General features: G+C 37.7%; 1 non-coding gene across 1 annotated transcript; it reads left to right on the top strand.

Annotated features, from left to right (window-relative positions):
• Nucleotides 1-16,586: 16,586 nt before the first annotated feature.
• LOC141670130 (small nucleolar RNA R71) lies at nt 16,587-16,693 on the top strand. The gene has a single exon (XR_012554374.1). It is a non-coding gene; the product is annotated as a small nucleolar RNA R71 (small nucleolar RNA).
• The last annotated feature ends 6,018 nt before the right edge of the window (nt 16,694-22,711 follow it).

Genomic DNA, 22,711 nt, shown 5'->3' with positions numbered 1-22,711 from the left:
AACATCGAAGACCTCAACCTCGAGAAGCACATTAATAGGCATCTCATCCCTCTTAGACATATTACCCACACGTTGACATCAATCACATTTCAAAATGAACTGGTAAGCAATCTTTAAAAAAGGTCGGCCAAAAGAAACCTGCCTGAAGAACACGAGCTGCTGTCTTTTCTCCACCATAATGTCCTCCATAAGCCATTGAGTGACAATCTTACAAGATTCCCCCCGTTTTGCTGTAAGAAATACATCTTCTGATGATTTGGTCATCTCCTTTTTGAAAAAGAAACGGCTCATCCCACATATACCACTTCACTTCATGTAGAAACTTTTTCCTTTGAGCATAGGATAAGTCGGGAGGCATGACATTACTCACAAGGTAGTTCACAATATCTGTAAACCACAGTTCTTCTTCTTGCACTCCAAACAACTGCTCGTCGGGAAAAGACTCATTTATCAATGTCTTATCCACTGAAGTAGCATTAGGATTCTCTAAACGCGAGAGATGATCAGCGACTTGATTTTCAGTTCCTTTTCTGTCCTTGATCTCAAGTTCAAATTCTTGGAGCAAGGGAACCCATCTAATCAATCTAGGCTTCGAGTCCTTCTTTGAGACTAGATATCGAATTGCGGCGTGATTAGTGAAAACTATCACCTTAGTCCCAAGTAGATAAGATCGAAATTTCTCAAAACCATATACGATAGCCAAAAGCTCTTTTTCCGTAGTCGTATAATTCAGTTGGGCACCATTAAGGGTCTTACTAGCGTAGTAGACCACATGAAATATGTTGTTCTTCCTCTGCCCAAGAACTGCTCCAACTTCATAGTCACTTGCATCACACATCATCTCAAAAGGTTGGTTCCAATCAGGTGCAGTTATGACAGGTGCCGTGATTAAACTCTTCTTCAATGTTTCAAAAGCTACAAGGCACTCATCATCAAACTTGAAAGGAACATCTTTTTCTAGCAAACTGCATAGCGGCTTCGAAATCTTAGAAAAGTCCTTGATGAAACGCCTGTAGAAACCCGCATGACCAAGAAAACTGCGAATTCCCTTAACAGAAATAGGTGGAGGAAGATTCTCAATGACCCCCACCTTGGCTTTGTCCACCTCAAGACCCTTATTAGAAACCTTGTGCCCGAGAATAATACCCTTTCCCACCATAAAGTGACATTTCTCCCAATTGAGAACCAAATTGGTCTCAACACACCTCTTGAGAACGTGTCCAAGATTTTGCAAGCATTCATCAAAAGAATCGCCAAATACATAGAAGTCGTCCATAAACACCTCCACATTCTGGCCTATCATATCAGAAAAGATGGCTATCATGCATCTCTGAAATATGGCTAGTGCACCACACAGACCAAAAGAAACTCATCTGAAGGTGAACATATCAAATGAACAAGTGAAGGTAGTTTTCTCCTGATCTTTTGGAGCGATACAAATCTGATTGTAACCTGAATAGCCATCCAGAAGACAGTAGTACTCATGCCCAGCCAACCTGTCAAGCATCTGATCAATGAAGGGCAAAGGGAAGTGATCCTTCCTAGTGGCTTTATTCAACTTCCTATAATCCATGCAAACTCTCCACCCAGTGACTGTTCTAGTGGGAATAAGCTCATTCTTCTCATTTTGCTACCATAGTAATACCACCTTTCTTTGGTACGCATTGTACCGGGCTCACCCATGAACTGTCAGAAATATGGTAGATGATCCCTGCATCTAGCCACTTAAGAATTTCCTTCTTCACTACTTCCTTCATGATTGGATTAAGGCGTCTTTACTGCTCGACCGTAGGCTTGCTTCCTTCCTCTAGCAGAATTTTATGCATGCAATAAGAAGGGCTGATTCCCTTGATATCTGCTATAGTCCATCCAATTGCCGACTTGAACTCTCTCAGGATTCTCAAAATCTTTTCCTCATCACTACCTGAAAGGTCAGATGCAATAATAACAGGCAGAGTAGATGCATCACCTAAAAACGCATACCTCAAATGCTCAGGTAAAGACTTAAGCTCAAGAGTAGGAGCTTCATCAATAGATGGCTTGAGGCGTTTAGGAGCTTTGCTCAATTTCTCTATTCCAAGAGATTCAAAAGGTAAATCAATCTTCCTTTTCCAGGGAGAAGCATTCAAATATTGCAATTGTTCTTCACCTTCGTCATCTTCACTGTCTGAATTTCCCAATAAGGCTTTCTCTAAGGCATCAGACCTTAGCAATTGATCAAGTTCTGAAGTAACCACATAATCGACCAACTCCCCTTTTAAACACTCCTCATTATCAGTAGGAAATTTCATAGCATTGAACACATTAAAAGTAACATCCTGATCCAAAACTCGCATTGTGAGCTCACCCTTCTGCACATCTATCAGAGTTTGTCCAGCTGCCAAGAAAGGTCTTCCTAAGATTATGGGAATCTCCTTATCTTCCTCGAAATCCAGAATAACAAAATCAGCAGGGAAGATGAGTTTATCAACCTTGACCAAGACATCCTCCACAATACCTCGCGGATATGTAATAGAACGGTCGGCCAACTGCAAGGTCATATAAGTTGGTTTTGGATCAGGCAAGTTCAACTACTTGAAGATTGACAAGGGCATCAGATTGATGCTAGCTCCCAAGTCACATAAGCATCTATCAAAGGATACTTCTCCAATAGTGCACGGAATAGTGAAGCTTCCAGGATCTTTAAGCTTCGGAGGCAACTTCTGTTACAGCACAACACTGCATTCCTCCGTGAGAGCGACAGTCTCTAAATCATCTAGCTTCACCTTCCAAGAGAGAATACCTTTCATAAACTTTGCATAACTAGGCATCTGCTCGAGAGCCTCGGTGAAAGGTATGTTGATATGAAGTTTCTTGAACACCTCCAGAAACTTCTCAAATTGCTTGTCCAGCTTTTTCTTCTGCAGTCGCTTCAGAAAAGGTATTGGAGGAGAGATCTGTTTCTCCCCTGTATTATCCTCAGGAGGAGTGTGCTCAACAGTAATCTTCCTTGGTTCCTGTTAGGTCCCAATATGTTTGTAGAAGGGGGGTTGAATACAAACTATACCGTTTAATCGAATAAAATGCGGAATAAAAAAGTGAAACAAAATTCAAGTTAAATAAAACTATTATTAAACTTGAAAGGTGTTACAACAACGGTATCGTTTACAAGGAATTAATCTCAAATAAATTATTTCAAATCTAGAATAAATTCGACATGAACTCTTTCTCTATTTTTGAAATAAAAAGGATCAAATGCTAAAAGCAATTTGAGATTAAGTTCTAGGGATTTTGATCCGCTAGATAGTTACACAAGAACAAGAGAAGGATTTCTAGTGGTTTAGATTTAACAATAAATTCTAGAAATTAATGTCTTGAGAAATTGCAATAAGTTCTCTGCTTTTATTCAGTGTTCTTCAGTTGGTTTGATATTCAATTCTCTGCTGTTGAAAATCAGCTTCTGTTGTTTTATATTAAAACAACCTCCTTGATTTTAATTGGCAAGACAATCCTTTTAGCTCAGCAAGACAATCCCAACAGCTGGTAGAACTTTCGGTAGGACTATTGATTGAACTGGCAAGACTATCGGCAAGACAATCTTTTAAGCTAGAAAGACTATCGGCAAGACAATCTAAAAAGACTTGGAAAGACTTTCGGTATGACAATCCAATTGTCATACCAGTTCAAATATTTGTCTTGCTGAGTTAATTTTGAATATTAATTCAAAATCATTTCTGAAAAATGCATAATATTATTTCAGAATTAATTAACCAATTAATTCAATTAATCAATAAATTAATCTTTGCAGATATAATTTATTTTCTTAATTAAATTATATGACTTAATTAATTAATAGAGAATTAATACTAATCTTGAACAACAACCACTCTTCTGACAATCTTCTGAAAATCACTGAAACTTATGAATCCATTTCACCACTTCAATGTTGACACTCGATGTACTGTCTGGTTCATGAATGACTAACATCTGTGATGTTTCTTCATGTCTTGATTTTCTTCAGATTAAATCCCTGTAATTAATTAATACCCTGACGAGATCTCTGTCACTTGATTAAATCCACAATCTTGATTTATATCACTGAGGCTTGATCAATTTCTTGAGCTTCTTCCAGTGAATTAAGTCCTCAAGTCTGTAGATGAACAATGTTACTTAATCCTTTGACATATGTTACTTTGAGAGATCTTTCTGACGATAGAACCACTATTTACTTGTTACATCCTTATTTGAGTTGAGTTAAATCCTCGAATAAACAAATAGGCTATGACATATGCCTTTCAATCTCCCCCTATTTGTTTGTTAGACAATAACAACAAATACCTAGAGGATAACTCAACTAACAAATAAGAAAATGATATAAACAGTAATGCAAAGTAAATAGCAGAAAAGTTCTGGATTATATTTAACATTTTCCAGATTTCAAAAGAAATTTACAAGTGAATACAAGATAGATGTTCCTCTAGACTGAACATATGACTACATTTGTCTATCTTGATTCATAAAGCTCTAAGCATATTACATTAAGTTTTGAGCTAATTAAATTCAGCTGTCTTCCCTTCCGAATTCACCTTCTTCCAAATCTGGAAGCAACTCCTTGTCAAAGACACGATCCTTTTTCTGAAGTGAAGCTGGCTGGTCTGACTGGTTGAACTCCAACTGACTTTAGTTTATTCTTGAACTGATTATACCTTTTAATATTCTTTTCACAATAAGCTTGAATCAGATTAGTAGCTTTAGTTTTCAACTCAGATGAGTATCCAGCAGTTCTAAAGTGATGTTCCATCCAGACAAGATGCTTAGCAGAGTAGTCTTTAAGAGATTATGAATCGAGCTGACAGATTTGAAGACAGTCCGACTTAAAGAATCTTACTTGAAAAGGCAAGTTGACCACTTGAGGACTAGCCCTATTAGCAAACTCTTCTAGCCTTTCACGAAGGACTTCATTCAATTCTGAGCTTCTTTTGACTTTGTTGAGAAGAACCCAAATCTCTGATAAAGAACGATTCTCAAACAGATGAAGTGATACCTTGAAAGATCCTTCACTCTGACAATATACAAATATGCTCATTTTATTTAGAGATCTGTCAAAGGCAGCTGTGATCCTTGAGACTTCAGTCTTGATAGCATTCATGTACACGTCATTATTTGGATTAGAGATTTCCAGCTTGTCAAGAAGATGTAGAAACTGCCTATCATTGTTTGTGCTCAGCTGAGGCATATCAAGTACTCTCCTAGCTTCATCCCATTTTTCACCAATCTTCAGTTTGACATCTCTTCTTCTTTCTTTAGCTTTAATGTCATGAAGACGTTGCTTTTCAAGAGTTTTCGTTCGTTGAATATCTTTCCTCATGTCAATGATCTGGGATATCTTTTTGAGTTTAGCTTCTTTTCTCTTCAACTCTGACTGCTGCTGCTGAAACTCTTTCTCAAAAATAGGATCCACTTGAGCTTCCTCCTCCCATTCTTCAAAATCACTTTCCTCCTCAGCTTCAAAGAAACCATCTTTATCTTCCAATATTGGTTCAGTGGGAATGTTAAAAATGTCAAAGTCATCCTGTTCTCCACTATAGTAGACATCATCAGCCTTCCTTGTGTCTCCAGCAGAAGAATCTTTTTCTTTTTCCTTTCCACTTCTCCCTTGCTTCCCCCCTTAGTTGAGGAATCCTCTACAGATTTTCCTTTAGACCCTCCATGACCTCCATTACCTTGAGAGCCTGAGCCTCCACCAGACGGCCCTTCAAAGAAGGTTCTTTGCTCTTCATTAGGGCAGTGAGATTTTTTATATCATAAAATACAAGTGCTTCATCCCTTCATTGAGATGTTCCATGCCCGTCTCTATCTTTAGAAATCTGGAGGAGTCCAGTGAATGATTCATTTCAACCAGGTCTTCAAGAGAAGTCATTCTTGTATGAAGAGAGCAGAAGTTTGAAATGTCTTCAGCTGATAAAGTTGGAGATGCCTGGATTGAGTTAAGCTTTGGTACAACAGTGGACTTCAAAGCTAAGATATCATTTCTAATGAATGCCAGCTGATTGTTGACAGAGGTGGAAGAAGAAGACCGTTCAACCACTTGTGCTTTGAATGTTTGAGCTTCAGCCTGACTTTTTACAAGTTGTTCTTTCAGAGCAGCAATTTGAGCTAACAGATTTTCAGTGTTTGTGTCTGTGTGTGCGCTCACCTGAATATCTCTCGTGTTTAGTTCACTCAACTCACGTGCTTGTGTATCTCTCAATATAATTGCTCGTGAGGAGCCATCCTGTTGCTGATCTTCTGTACTTGCAATTGAAATCACCCTAGCCTCTTCAAAAGAGGTCAGTGGTGGTGCAATGGGAATTCGCGAGTCCCGATCCTCAGTCAAACCTATCTTTTCATGTGAAATAGATGTCTGAATTGCTTCAGGGATAGATTGACCGAGTTGCCCTCCACTTTCTCCAGATAAATCTGCGAGTGAAGAATCCCGTGAGGGAGCCAGAGGTGTTGGATCTGGGAGGGGAGAAAATGACTCTATTAAAGGTGGCTGAGAGTCAGATTTTCCCTCAGAAGCATGTGACTTCTCTTCTGCCGTAACTATGGCAGGCACTGTAACCGACTCAATGTGCACTCCTCTCTCTGTGTCCTGAGTATCATCTATTGGTCGATATGCTTCCATTGTGAGTAATGGAAGTGTGCTTGACTCAGTACAAGATGTCATGGCCCTATGGCGAATTTCAATAGATTCATCCTGTTGAGAGAATGTCTCTAGTAACTGTTCACTGGCCATATCAAAGTCCATGTCCTGTTGGGAGGAAAAGGATGGGCTTTCAGATGCCTCAGTAAATGTTCTTCTTTTCTTGGGAGGAGGCAGAGCTGAGGGTTCATTCACATCCAATAACATACTACTTCCTACTAACCTTCTCGGTAACATTTTCAACAGTGGGGGAGAGTTTGAGATAGGTTGTGACTCTGTGTTTGGCTCTATGACCTGGGATTGAAGCTGCGGTTCTACAACTTCATGGTCAGCCCTATCAACCACTGGGGGTCTTTCAACAGAAGTAGGAATAGTTTGAGAGTGAGGAATTATTACCTGCAGTGGAAGAGCATCAGATGTTTCTGCCTGGGTGGCTTGAACCACTGGAGGTTGAGCTTGATGTTCATGACCGGGAAGATTGAATATTGGTAAAGGAATGAAAGTGGCCATGAAAGCAGATACAAGTACTGGAACTTGCATGAATTTGAAGGTTGTGTCTTGGCGTGTGTAAATCTTTTTGCTTACGGGAGGGGGTTCAGTTACTGATGAGTTAGCAAAAAGAGCTTTATGCTCAGGTGTGAGAAGATGTTCTGCTATAAGCATAAGAAAACGAGCGTAGTAGCACGAAACCCTACGATTCGTAGAATGATCACGTAAAGCTGTAGTGAGACGTCTCAGAAGAATGGGTAAAAGTAGTTTGCCAAAATTGATCCTTTGATTGAAAGCAACTGCAAGTCCAATATACTGCAGAGTGGAAGTGATGTTGTGAAAGTTGGATTTAGTGCAGTTGGCAAACACTTTGGAAAGTGTATCGAAGAAAATATCCCATTCAGAAACCAAATTGGATTTAGACAACTTGGTTAAATTAATCACCCCCTGATAGTGAATGGCATGGAAAAAGTTTGAAATATCATTTTCAGAGGGTAAATTACAGAAATTGTCCATTGGAAAATTTAACGCTCGATTGATGACTGTTTCGTCAACTACATACTGTGTGTTTGCCACGGTGAATGAAAAGGATTTAGAATCATCGGCCACAGTAGAGGTTGTACAAATCAGTCTAAGCAGATCGACATTTAATAGCACATTTGATTTAATAGCAGAGCTAACAATCGAATGGTCATTTAAAAATCTAATCCACGGCTTAAATTTTTCCACATCACACTTTTCTGGATTAAAATAACCAACATGATTATGCGAGATAATTTGGAAATTGAGAGCCATTAAAAATATAATAAAACACACACTTTCAGAATTTTAAGAATAATATTAAGAAAATTTGAATTAAAAAAAATTTAATAATTCGAATTAAATCAATTATATCCGAAAAATTTAGAAATTAATGTATCTCGTTAATGTTCTTAACTCACAATATTAGATCTGCAAACTCACAAGACACAAAATTAAATAGAAATACCCAAAAACAAACAAAAACTGATTTTGAAGAGAAAAAAAAACGAAGTGAAAATAAAAATAAAAAAATGGGCAGCACTTCCTCACTGTATGTATACACACGTATATGTATATATCACAGTTAAGTGTGCTGAGTAAAAACTCGAGCAAGAAGAAAATAATGGCGATGGAATTGATCGAAGAGAGAGAGAGAGAGAGAGGGAGAGAGAGAGAAACAAGGCCGTTGAATTGATTTTAGAACTGAATACAATCACAAAATAAAAAAAAAATTAAGTAGGACAACTGGTATGACAATCGAGGATAGTCATACCGATTGTCTTCCCGATTGTCATACCAGGCAAAAGGTTGGAATTTAAAAAGGAAAAAGATAACTGCTATGACAATCTGATAGTCATACCGATTGTCATACCAGTATAAAATAATATGAAGTTAAACAGAATATACTAGAAAGACAATCGATAGTCATACCGATTGTCATTCTAGTACAAAAATAAAAAGATATATATATATATATAATATGATTTTTATAACTAGCAAGACTATTGATAGTCATACCGATTGTCTTGCCAGTATAAAATTAAACTGAAAATAAAATTAAACACATATACACATATACACTGGAATGACTTTCTGCAAGACAATTTCAATTGTCTTGCCGATTGTCATTGCAGTAATAAACCAAATATAAACAGAATTTACATTTACACAAAATATTTACAAAATAACAATATTTCAGAAGTAATTATATTTTATTCCAAAAATAGATTTCTGTTGAATTTTAGCAAATAAAATTCATAGAAAAATATTTTTAGAGGAAATAAAATATTCTAAGATATTAAAATTAACAAGTAGAATAAATAAAGAAGATAAGATAATAAAACTTACATAGAAATAAGCAAGAAAAATGATAAATATGATAAAATAAATTTGCAAATGAATTTTTTTATTCATGAAAAATTCATTTGTAAATTCATTCAAGAACATATCTCAGATATTAACTAGTTTAATCACTAAAGCTATTCAACATACCCAATTTACCAACTAATCTGGTAAATGTGGATTCATCCAGTGGTTTAGTGAAAATATCTGCTATTTGTTCTTCTGTTGAAACAAAAAATAGTTCAACACTACCATTCATGACATGCTCTCTAATAAAATGATACCTGATGTCAATGTGCTTCGTCCTCTTATGCTGCACAGGGTTGTTGGTGATGGCTATTGCACTTGTATTGTCATATAGAATAGGGATTTTGTTCAATACAGAGCCATAGTCCCGTAGCTGATTCCTAATCCACAAGATCTGAGCACAGCAGCTTCCAGCAGCAATATATTCAGCCTCGGCCGTTGAATTGGAAACTGTTTGCTGTTTCTTGCTGTACCATGAGACTAGTCTGCTACCTAGGAATTGACAACTCCCCGAGGTGCTTTTCCTATCAATAACACTTATTGCGTAATCTGAATCTGTATATCCAACAAGGTTAAAACCAGATTCTTTAGGGTACCAAATACCTAGATTTGGTGTTCCCTTAAGATATCTCAAGATTCGTTTAACAGCAACGAGATGAATATCTCTAGGATCCGCTTGGAACCTTGCACATAAGCATGTAGCATACATAATATCTGGTCTACTTGCATTAAGATAGAGTAACGAGCCAATCATACCTCTATAGCTTATGACATCTACCTTAATGGAGTTTTCACATGGTCCAAGCTTGACAGCTGTAGTTGACGGAGTCCTTGCTGATGCAGAATCCTCTAGATTGTACTTTTTGAGGAGTTCCTTGAGATACTTGGATTGACAAATAAAAGTTCCATCTTACCTTTTATTTACTTGTAATCCAAGAAAGAACTTCAGCTCTCCCATCATGCTCATTTCAAATTGCTGTGCATTAACTTAGCAAATCTCTTACAGAGATTATCATTAGTAGACCCAAATATTATATCATCCACATAGACTTGGACTAATATAGTATCATTCTTATGCTTTTTAGAAAAGAGAGTTTTGTCTATGACACCTCTAATAAAGCTATTTTCAATAAGAAATTCAGAGATAGTGTCATACCATTTTCTCGGAGACTGTTTGAGACCATAGATAGCCTTGAAAAGAAAGTAGACAAAATCCAAATGATCTGGATCTTCAAAACCAGGAGGTTGCTCTACATACACCTCTTCATCCAGCTTTCCATTCAGAAAGGCACTCTTGACATCCATTTGATAAACTTTAAAGTTTGAGAATGCTGCAAAAGCCAGAAATATCCTGATGGCCTCTAGTCTAGCCACTGGAGCATAGGTTTCATCATAATCAATGCCTTCAGCTTGAGAATACCCTTTAGCTACCAGTCTTGCTTTGTTTCTTGTAACCACACCATCTTCATCTAGTTTATTCCTGAATACCCGTTGAGTACCAACAGCTTTCTTGTGTGTAGGTCTAGGTACCAGTTTCCAGACTTGTTGATGTTCAAACTGATTGAGTTCATCTTGCATAGCAATCACCCAATCTGGATCAGTCAGTGCTTCTTCAATCTTCTTAGGTTCCATCTCAGAAAGAAATCCTGAGAACAGACATTCATTTTGAGTAGCACGTCTAGTTCTGACTCCAACATCTGGATCACCAATAATCAACTCAAAAGGATGAGCTTTATTCCAGACAGTCTGTCTTGGAAGATTTGATCTTGATGATTCGCCTTGAAATTCATTGGGATATTGTGTCCTACTAGTTGATCCTTCAGCATCTCCCCCTGAGTTGTTGTCAGGTTGACTTGATGATTCTTCGTCAGTAGCAGTGGTATCTCCATTGTTGCCAATATTTCCATCACCATTACCTTGAGTATCATCATGATTAACATGTTCTTCACCAGCAACAACCTCAGGTTCTTGATCATGTTATGATTCTAAATCTGACATATCATCAAACTTCAGTTTCTCAGAAGGATCTTCAGTTTGGATACTAGGGAGTTTAGTGTCATCAAATGTAACATTGACACTTTCAGTTACTTTATGTTGATCATTGATATACACCCTGTATGATCTTCTTCTATATCCAACAAAAATACCCTCATATGCCTTTGCCTCGAATTTACCATGACGATCATCTCCATCTTTGAGCACAAAGCATCTGGCACCAAATGCATGAAAGTATTTGATAGAAGGTTTTTTTTTATTCATAATCTCATAAGGAGTCTTCATGAAGTCTTTGTTGATTATAGTTCAATTCTGAGTATAACATGCAGTATTGACAGCTTCAGCCCAAAAGTACATTGGAAGACCTGATTCACTTAACATAGTTCTTGCAGCTTCAATCAATGTACGATTCTTCCTTTCTACCACTCCATTTTGCTGAGGGGTTCTAGGAGCTGAAAATTGTCGGGTAATCCCTTTTTCTGTATAGAATTCATTGAGAAGTGAATTCTTGAATTCTATTCCATTATCTGACCTTATTGCTCTAACAGGGACATTAGAATCTAACTCGATCAACTTGATATGATCAATCACAACTTGAGGTGTTTCATCCTTAGAGTGAAGGAATAAAACCGACGTATACTTGGAATAGTCATCAACTATCACAAGACAGTAACACTTCTTTGACATCGAAAGAACATTAACTGGTCCAAATAAATCCATGTGCAATTATTGCAGAACACCAGTTATGGAGGATGTGTCAGTGCCTCTGTGACTTGCTTTCTTTGACTTTCCTTTCTGGCAAGCCTCACACAGTCCTTCTGGGGAGAATTCCAGCCGAGGCAGACCTTTGACCAATTCTCTTTTGATAAGAGAATTCATTGTTTTGAAATTGAGATGAGAAAGTCTCTTGTGCCATAGCCAACTCCCATCTGAAGATGTCTTTGCATAGAAACAATTGACTTCAGGATTGCTTCCAGAGTTTATGTCAGCTACGAACAGATTTCCTTTTCAGATTCCCATCAAGGAGGGTTTTTCACTTTTCTTGTGCAGAATCTGACACTTCAGCTTGTTGAATAAAACATTGTAGCCGTTGTCACATAACTGACTAATACTAAGCATATTGTGTTCAAGTCCTTGCACAACATACACATTTTCAATGATAACATTACCAGCTTGCAAACAACCATATCCCTCAGTTAGACCTTTGCTATTATCTCCAAAGGTAACCACTGGGCCAGCTTTCTCAACCATATTTGATAGCAGGGCTCTATCTCCGGTCATATGTCTTGACGATCCGCTGTCAAGAATCCACACTATCGGTTGCACCTGTTTAATGCCCTGCAATAAAAATGGATTAGACCTTCTTCGGAACCCAAGCTTGGTTGGGTCCGGCATACTTGTAAAATTGGCCTTTATCAGGCAAAACAACATTCTTAACTTTAATGTTCTCAACTTTCTCAATGACTGGACATTTGACCTTGTAAACAGCCTTGACAAATTTCTGTTTAGGCTTAGGCACAAATGTCTCCTTTCTAGCTTTAGGAGGACTAGCAGTCTTAGACCTATCATGCTTCCTATTATTCACATGCTGATGAGGAGTAGTCTTATCATTAGAAACATGATTACCATTAAAATAAGCATACATCAAATTAAAAGCACAAGACATACAATCAGGAACACCACATGCTTTATGAGAGGGATTAACAATAGGCAACTTATGCATGGTAGATATGGCATTTTTGTTATCCAACTCATGCGTGTCTGAGTTAGTCTCAGTTGCTTTCACAACTTTGACTAGAACCTTTGACACACTTGACTTGGAAACAACTTTCTCATTAGCAAGATCTTCAGCACGAATTTCTTCTTGAATAATAAATAAGGTCTCATCAAATGGTTCAGCAATTGATTCTTTATAGAGGGGTTCATCAACACCCTTAAGCACATGTGGTACTTCCCTACCTTTAGCACAGACATGAGGAGGGGAGTTTATGCCTAATTTTCCAATAGCAACATTGTAATCAAAACATATTCCAGATGTTTGATTAACAGCTTGCTTATTGTAAAACTCTTTATACTTCGAACAAGAATTAAAGTATGTTTTAACCTTAGTCTCAAGACCGGTGATCTTATCTTTGAGAATAGTTTTGAGTTGTCTATAACAGTCAACTTTATTCTCTAGAAAAGATACTTGTTCTTTTAATTTGTCTTGATTAATGTGCACAAGTCTTAATTCATTGACCTCTTTCTCAAGGTCTTTGATTTGTTGAGTTAACATTTTATTATCACGACAAGCACAATCTAAGGAGCCTCCTAGATGATAAACTAATTCAGCATCAGTAAATTTTACCTCTTTTCTTGACGACGAGGTGTTTGCATCACTAGCCATAAAAGCAAGATTCCCAACTTCTTCATCTTCACTGTCAGTATCATCCCAGCTTCTTCCCTTTGCCAGGTAAGCCCTTTCAGATTTACTCTTCGGATTGATTTGTAGTAGGAGGGTTAAATTCTTCTACTATCACATTTTCTTCAGCCTTGGAAGACTGTACCATTCTCTCTGACTGTTGAGATTGTTGTTGTTGTTGTGGTTGTTGTTGTTCTTCAGCTACTAGAGCAGTAGACGTGCTGACCACTCTTCCTTTACCATAGACTTCCTTCTGCGGAATCTGCTCCAACTCATAGGTTTTTAACACACCATAGAGCCTTTCCAAAGAAATCTCACTCAGATCTCTTGCTTCTCTTATGGCAGTGATTTTATGTTCGAGATGAGTTGGCAGTGTTAAAAGGAACTTTTTGTTGACCTCCCTGATTGAATAATATTTACCATTTATGTTCAGGTTGTTGATCAATGTATTGTACCTCTCAAACACTTCAGTGATTCCTTCTCCTGGATTAGATTTAAAATGTTCATACTCAGAGGTTAGGATCTCTAATTTGTTCTCCCTAACTTCCTCTGTGCCTTCATTAATCACCTCAATAGTTTCCCAGATGTGTTTAAAATCTTTACAGTTCATCACATGTCTATTCATCAAGGGATCAAGGGAATCAACTAAAATTAATTAAAGTCTAGCATCCAAGGAGGCTTCTTCTTTTTCAGCAGGAGAAAAATCCTCAGGATTCTTTACATAGGTTCTAGCTTTGGTAATCACAACATCATTTTCTATTACCTCTGGTTAAATAACCATCGGAATTTTTGGACCCTTCTTTAACACTTCAAGGTATTTTGGATTTGCAACTTGTAAAAACAAGAGCATCTTCTTCTTCCACATAACATAATTTTCTTTATCGAATAGTGGAATTTTAACGGTTCCAACTTTTTGTGTAGTTATTATGATTTTTTGAGCTAATAAAAATTCAAGGAGTGGAAGAATCACAAAAGTCTAGGATCTTGATTTGTTCGTTAATCAGAAGGCTCTGATACCAATTGTTAGGTCCCAATATGTTTGTAGAAGGGGGGTTGAATACAAACTATACCGTTTAATCGAATAAAATGCGAAATAAAAAAGTGAAACAAAATTCAAGTTAAATAAAACTATTATTAAACTTGAAAGGTGTTACAACAACGGTATCGTTTACAAGGGATTATTCTCAAATAAATTATTCCAAATCTAGAATAAATTCGACATGAACTTTTTCTATTTTTGAAATAAAAAGGATCAAATGTTAAAAGCAATTTGAGATTAAGTTCTAGGGATTTTGATCCGCTAGATAGTTACACAAGAACAAGAGAAGGATTTCTAGTGGTTTAGATTTAACAATAAATACTAGAAATTAATGTCCTGAGAAATTGCAATAAGTTCTCTGCTTTTGTTCTGTGTTCTTCGGTTGGTTTGATATTCAATTCTCTGCTGTTGAAAATCAGCTTCTGTTGTTTTATATTAAAACAACCTCCTTGATTTTAATTGGCAAGACAATCCTTTTAGCTCAGCAAGACAATCCCAACAGCTGGTAGAACTTTCGGTAGGACTATTGATTGAACTGGCAAGACTATCGGCAAGACAATCTTTTAAGCTGGAAAGACTATCGGTAAGACAATCTAAAAAGACTTGGAAAGACTTTCGGTATGACAATCCAATTGTCATACCGGTTCAAATATTTGTCTTGCTGAGTTAATTTTGAATATTAATTCAAAATCATTTCTGAAAAATGCATAATATTAATTTAGAATTAATTAACCAATTAATTCAATTAATCAATAAATTAATCTTTGAAGATATAATTTATTTTCTTAATTAAATTATATGACTTAATTAATTAATAGAGAATTAATACTAATCTTGAACAGCAACCACTCTTCTGACAATCTTCTGAAAATCACTGAAACTTATGAATCCATTTCACCACTTCAATGTTGACACTCGATGTACTGTCTGGTTCATGAATGACTAACATCTGTGATGTTTTTTCATGTCTTGATTTTCTTTAGATTAAATCCCTGTAATTAATTGATACCCTGACGAGATCTCTGTCACTTGATTAAATCCACAATCTTGATTTATATCACTGAGGCTTGATCAATTTCTTGAGCTTCTTCCAGTGAATTAAGTCCTCAAGTCTGTAGATGAACAATGTTACTTAATCCTTTGACATATGTTACTTTGAGAGATCTTTCTGACGATAGAACTACTATTTACTTGTTACATCCTTATTTGAGTTGAGTTAAATCCTCGAATAAACAAATAGGCTATGACATATGCCTTTCAGTTCCACTTCTACTTCCTGCTGCTCTACTTCTTTCTCATCCTCAGCTTCTTCAGTCAACTTTTAAGTTTGTTCGGGATTCGCAACCTTTCCAGACCTTAACGTGATTGCCTTTACCTGCTCCTTAACTTCCTTCCTTCCTGGCACCTCAGTATCACTAGGCAATGTACCAGGTTGACGATTTAGCAAGGCATTGGCAATTTGACCGATTTGATTTTCCAAGGTCTTGATAGAAACAGCTTGGCTCTTGCACATAAGCTTCAACTCCTCTAGTTCATAATTTTCATTAGCTTGTTGGAGCTGGAGTTGTTGTCTTGGTGCATATTGCGGTTGCTGAAAACCTGGGGGGTTGTACAGCTTAGCTGAATATTGCTGATAAGGCTATTGAACCGCATTCTGAGCGTTGCTCTAGCTGAAATTAGGATGATTGCGGTTGTTAGGATGATAGCTGGCTGGAACTGGTTGTTGCGAACGCTGAAAATTGCTCACAAACTAAGCTAATTCACTAGAAATAGCACACTGATCAGTCTCATAAGCTCTAGCATAAAGTTCACAGACACTGGTGATTTGATTAGCTCTATAATTAGCCAAAGAGTCCACCTTCATTGTCATTGCCTTAAATTGGGTAGCTATACCAGTTGTTGCATCCAACTCCAGAATTCCTGCGACTTTCCCCTGAGTCAGTCTCTGGGAAGGATTCTGGTATTCATTAGCAGCCATCAGTTCGATCAATTCATAAGCTTCATCGTATCTTTTAGCCCACAAGGCTCCTCCTGATGCTGCATCAAGCATGGGTCTAGAAGTTGCACCCAATCCATTGTAGAAGCAATTAATAATCATCTAATCAGGCATGCCATGGTGTGGGCACTTTCTTAGCATCCCCTTATATCGATCCCAAGCCTCACACAGAGATTCTCCTATTTGCTGAGCAAACTGGGTAAGAGCATTCCTGATTGCAGCAGTCTTCGCCATAGGGAAGAATTTAGTGAGAAACTTTTGTGCCAGATCTTCCCATTTAGTGATAGACCCTGGTGGTAGAGAATGTATCTAGCTCTTAGCCTTGTCCCTTAGAGAGAATGGGAAGAGTCGCAACTTGATAGCATCTTTAGTCACATCATTAAACTTAAAGGTGTCGCAGATCTCGATGAAATCCATGATGTGCATGTTGGGGTCTTCAGTAGGAGAACCCCCAAACTGAACTGAGTTCTTTATCATCTGAATCGTGCTTGCCTTGATCTCAAAAATGTTAGCCCTGATGGCTGGTGTGACGATGCTCGACTGAATGTCATTAATCTTGGGCTGAGAATAGTCCATCAAAGCCTTCGGATTTTCTGCTTGATCTCCCATCGCTACTACAACTGGTTCTTTGACTTTCTCTTCTTCTGCCTTCTTTTCTTCCTCAACAACTTCCCTTCGAACCACCACAAGTTCTTCTTCGACTTTATCCAGAGTTCTCTTACGAGTACGCGAACGCGTATGCATACACCCTCGCTAGAGCACCTGAAATAAAACAAGGAACAGATAAGTAACCATGTCCGAGTCAATGAACTTTAACGACCACCGATGGAAAGCACATAAACTATCAATTAACACTGCAGTCCCCGGCAGCGGCGCCAAAAACTTGTTAGTTGCTAAACACGCGCTAATAATACACGCAAGTATATGAGTTCGCAAGTAGTATAGAATCTTTTCTAGTTCATTCCCACAGAGACTGTATTGGTTAACTAATTAATTCATGCACCTAAGCAACAATGTATGGTTATTATTCAATGCTAAAATGAATCACAAATTGAAGTTGATTATAACTAAGATTTAACTAATAATTATAACTACGAGAATAAGATTGATTGAATTAATATATATAACAAATATGGGATTCCAACTTCATTAAATACTTCATTCAATAGCCTTTTAATTCTTAACCTTAGCATGTAATGATGATGATACTAATCAGATAACACGAAACTGATAAACGCCAACTTTCGTTGCACGAGTACCATACTACCAGACATCCACAAAAGAGATAGAAGCTGAATAGACACCAATTATATTGAGACCCTATATGTCTATAGAATTTGACAATATAACGGTTTAAGCACAAGTTATCTATCTTGATTACACAGGGCAAGTAAGATGGTTAAAATTACCTACGAATCATGCATAACAATACATGAACCTATGCTAGCATGGCAAGTTCTAAATCCTTAAATTCACTTTCGCTTCATTAAGAATTAACACACTATCTTATAAGTTCGCGACACTCATAAGACGAATAAGCACAACCAATACTAGGATATCATACAATCACCACACACTAAGGCATCAAACGAATTAACTAAAGAAATCCATAAATAAATCAGCTAGAAACCCACGATAACGATTAGCCCATAATCAGACTCATCATCAACGTGGGTTCCGATAATAAAACAAACATAGTCTTTATAACAAATAATTAAAACCAAGTACAAAACAAGAGTATGGGTTTAACAAAACAAGAAACGAGCATCCAAGATTACAACTCAAAATAAAGATTCACAAGAATAAACTAGATCGTCTTCGCCTTTGTTGAATTGTGCTATAGGTCTCTTGTCGTCTTCTCCTTGCGCTCTGTCTTGATATCTCTTAAAAACGACCTAAAGTATGCCTATATAGAAGCCCAAGTAAGATAGAAGTCCTCCCAATTGTAAATCAATTAGAATCAGAATTCTAGAATCCCGACCTGGCGCGACCGCGCGCTTCATCAGCGCGGGCGCGCTGGCTCTCTGACAAATGGGCGCGGTCGCACGTTAGACCAGCGCGGGCGCGCCATGCTTCTAGAAAAACTTCTGAAATTCTTTAATTCCTGCTGCAATCGAGTTGGCTCCCGGAGCTTTATTCCTTAGACACCATCCTAACACCATATTAGCATCAAAACAATGCTAATTCACCTGATTCCTCTGATAATGCCTGAAATGTAAAAACACTACAAAACACATCAAAAACATAAATAACTTGAGTACAAAATATCAATCCAAGCCTTTATAGAGCATTATAAAGTGTCATAAATTCCACTCAACACCACACCACAGTTTCCCAACAAACTGTGGTTGTTAATAAGGAAATCAGCTCAATTCTAGTTTCATCCTCCCAAAAGGATGTTACTATTGAAACAAGCTCCCAACCAGGAGCGCAGGCTAAGAGGGTTAGGGACACAAGTTTACCACAGACTTATGCTAGAAAGAAAAGATCTAAAACCCTTGGGGATGCACAGGGAACACACACAGTGCAAACTGGAGCTAAAGACTCAATCACTGCACCATCTCAAAGTCAGCTTGATGTGGCTCCAATAAATGTGGAGTCACAGCCAAAATCATTGATAATTGAAGCACCTGAAATACCAAATTCACCCACACACTCACTGGATGTAGAACTCGAAATATGATTTATACATCACTTTCAAATTCTCCATCTTTAACTCTATTGGAGAAGCCAAAAATCCAAGCAAGTGAGCATCATCTTTTAGATGATTTGTTGGCTCACTTGCCAATTCTTTCTGAGTCTATTGAGACATCTATGCCCAAATTTTCATTAATCTGCACAGAGTCTACAATATTCTCCACTCCAAACTCATTCATTTCTTCTATCCTGGTGGATATTGTTCATCCGTCGAGTAGTGATTGTAGCCCGACGGATGTGCCTAACAACAGTCATCCGTCGGCTAGCCAAACTACTATCCCGATGGATGTTCCTCATCCGTCGGTACTCTCTGCACAACTTCAAATCACAACAATTATCACAAGTGCAGATGACCTAGTAGTAGTACAATCACTTTTAGGACTGAGGGCAGGGAGTGAATTGAGTGAGAGGCTGGGTTGCTCCCAGGCAAAAGGAGAGGAAAAGAGTGAACCAATGCAGACCATTTCTTCAGGTCTGGCAAAAGTGAGTGAGGGGAATCCCACCTTAGATGGTGAAGGTGAGGGTGTGAGGGTGGGAAGCCAAGGGGAGCCTTTGATGCAAAAACAGAGAGAAAATGAGAGAAATGCAAGTACAAGAGAAATAAGGATGGACATCATTGTTAGTGAGTCAATGAATGTCAATGATATAGATAGAGAGAAACTAACTCAGCATGATCAAGTTGTCATAGATTCCATCTCTTTGGATGCTAAGACATTTACTCATCCTGTTCTAGCATATCAACTTTTGGCTGGACAAGGCAATGAAAATGCAGAAAAGATGCTGAACTTGGTGCATACTACTCAATCAATGCAAAGAGCAAAGGATGCCATCACAGCCATGCCACCTAGAGCTGGTGATGATGTTGACTATGGTACTAGTGAATCTGCAGATTTCTTTAGAGATGATGATGATGATAGTGAAGAGCTCATGGACATAGGGGGAGAAGAAGGCCCCAGCTCCAGATCTGGCCTGCCTTTCTGGGCATTTTCCAAGGAATGTGATGTTCAACACTTCAAGACCACTCTCATCCATCAAATTCAAAAGACACATAATGCTCTTCAATCCACTACAAATGCTAGTACTAGGAAGCTCTTATAGATACATCTCAACTCTCTACAATTACATCAAATCCAAGCTCTTCAACACAATCAGGATGTCACTTCTATCAAAACTGAGATTGACCAAGTAAAGAAGGATGTCTCTGAAAGATTGGATGCTAAACTTCCAGATGCAACAATGCTTGACATTAAAAGACATCTAAGGAAGAATTATGATCTTGTCACTAAAGGGGATTCCCTGGATGCAAGGCTAAATGCAATAGATACATCTCTCACAGGTATCCAGCTCTATCAAGCACAGCAAACTCAGTTGCTGCAAAAGTTGGTAGCTGCACAAACTTCTACCTCCACTCTACTTGATGATAACAAAAAGGGGGAGAAGGATTCAATAATCCAAGTCAATCAAGCAGAGCCAACCAGTGAGGGGGAGCATGTGGTAAATGTTCAAATCAGTCAAGTAATTGTTCCAGAAATTACTCTTCCAAAGCCACCTGTATTGGACAACATTCATCTGATCCAAATAGCAGCCGCTAAACTTGATTCAAAGACAAATCCCAAGATGCTTGATGTTGCAGCTGTTGAGAAGGAACTATATGAGAAATGGAAGAAGATTGATGCAGCTATTCAGGAGAAATTTGGTCAGCTACAGAAGCCAGACAAGACCTTTCATCACCATTCTCAAGTCAAACACATCTCAGTGCATGAAATGAGTCTAGGCAACTTGGAAAAGGCCAAACTTATTGCATCAAATCTCCAAAGGCAAAACTGGTCTTGAAGCTTAAAAGAAACTACTCAAATCTCTCAGACAAAAATCATGTGGATCTTGTATTTGAGACATCTAGGCCAGATGAGAAGAAGCTGTTGGCTAGGTCAATTGCATTTTTCAAAGATCCAACTGATTCAACACTTAAAAGAAGGATTGCCAAAATATACAGAAATTGTAAGGAAATCTGTGTGGTGGCTGGACATCCTCAGTTTGTAGAAGCTAAGAAGGAAGAGAAGGAAAGAATCAGGCAAGAAAAGAAGCAGGTTGCCTTAGATGTTAAGAAGCTCAAACAAAAGAAGGAGCAAGCTGATATCTTGGCCAAACTTCAAGCTGTGAAGACTACAACTGAGATTTCTGCACAACCATCTGTGATTACTGAACCTCAAGATCAGAAAATGCATCAGGAACCACAATAAAAAAGAAGATTCAGATACAAGCTCCATTCCAAAAGAAAATTGGACTTTAGTGATGAGGAAATGGAAGACTACATTCCCAAAAAGTCTACAACTTCAACTCAGACATCCAAGCCCTCAGTGGTACATGAAGAATTCAAGGTGAATCCAACTAAGAATTTTCATGGTGAGCCTATAATTCCAAAGGATGAGCCAATGGACTGAGATAATTTGCCAATTCTTGAACTAAATTTACCTATCTTCAGCAAGCCAAAGAAAACAAAGATAAGAGCAACCAAGAAAAGCAAGCTTGTAACTCTCAGAACCAAGACCTTAACCAAATCTAAATCTACAGTCAACAAGGAAGATCTTTTATATATCTGTGATATCAAGGAGTTTTCAGATTTAAACCTCTACTTGGATGAACTGGAAGAAGTAAGAGGAATTGATGCTCACAGACATCTTCCTGAAAGATTGGTGTTTAAGTACAAGGCAGGGAAAGAAATCACATGGCCTCTTCACAGGATTCTAGAAGAAAGCTTCTCTGTACTAATAAATATCTACTCATCTTTCAAAAAGAACTTTGGATTCAATGTGATTGCAAGGAGATTGGTTCTAAAGAAGATTGAAGAGCTAAGGAGTAATAAAGCCAAAGATGCACTTCCAAAAACCCTATCAATTCCCTTCACAGGAAAGAGAGTGCATTTGAGGCCGTATTGGCTGATGGAATTCATGAATGATTAGGGAGTTAGAAGATTCTTCAGACTGGATGACCAATTGAGTATCTCTAGCAATGAGACTCTATTGGAAATGCAAGAAATGCTGGATCTATCTGAAGCCGATAAACTTGAATTCCACAGACAACTCCAGAATCAAATAGAGGAAAACAACAGGAAGCTTGGGAAGAAATTCTAACAATCAAGGAAATAGAATTATCTGCTCAAACTAGAGGAGCACCTTGATAATGATTGTGAGAACTCTTTGTACACTTTGCTTTGTTCAATTTTCAATAAATTTTGCAGCACTTATCGGTTTTATCTACTATTTTGTAATCTGTATTTTTAGGGTATTTTGTTATCATCAAGTTTCTCTTAATTTATGGCTACAATTTCAATAGACATAAATTGGGGGAGATTATTAGGAATATGTTGTGAACTTGATGATAAGTTAAACAAAACACCTTAGTAGATTTAACTTAGTGAATTTTGTAGCACTCGACGGATGATCTAATATAGTCCCGACGGATGACAAATTGATATCCATCGAGTGAGTAGCTTATGTAACAAATAAGTACTGTAGCACATTTCTGCAAATAACATGTATT

Source organism: Apium graveolens, chromosome 6 (genome assembly GCF_009905375.1).
Source record: "Apium graveolens cultivar Ventura chromosome 6, ASM990537v1, whole genome shotgun sequence".
Lineage (NCBI taxonomy): Eukaryota > Viridiplantae > Streptophyta > Magnoliopsida > Apiales > Apiaceae > Apium > Apium graveolens.
Note: the sequence above shows the minus strand (reverse complement) of the source record. Positions and strands in the feature narration are given on the sequence as shown.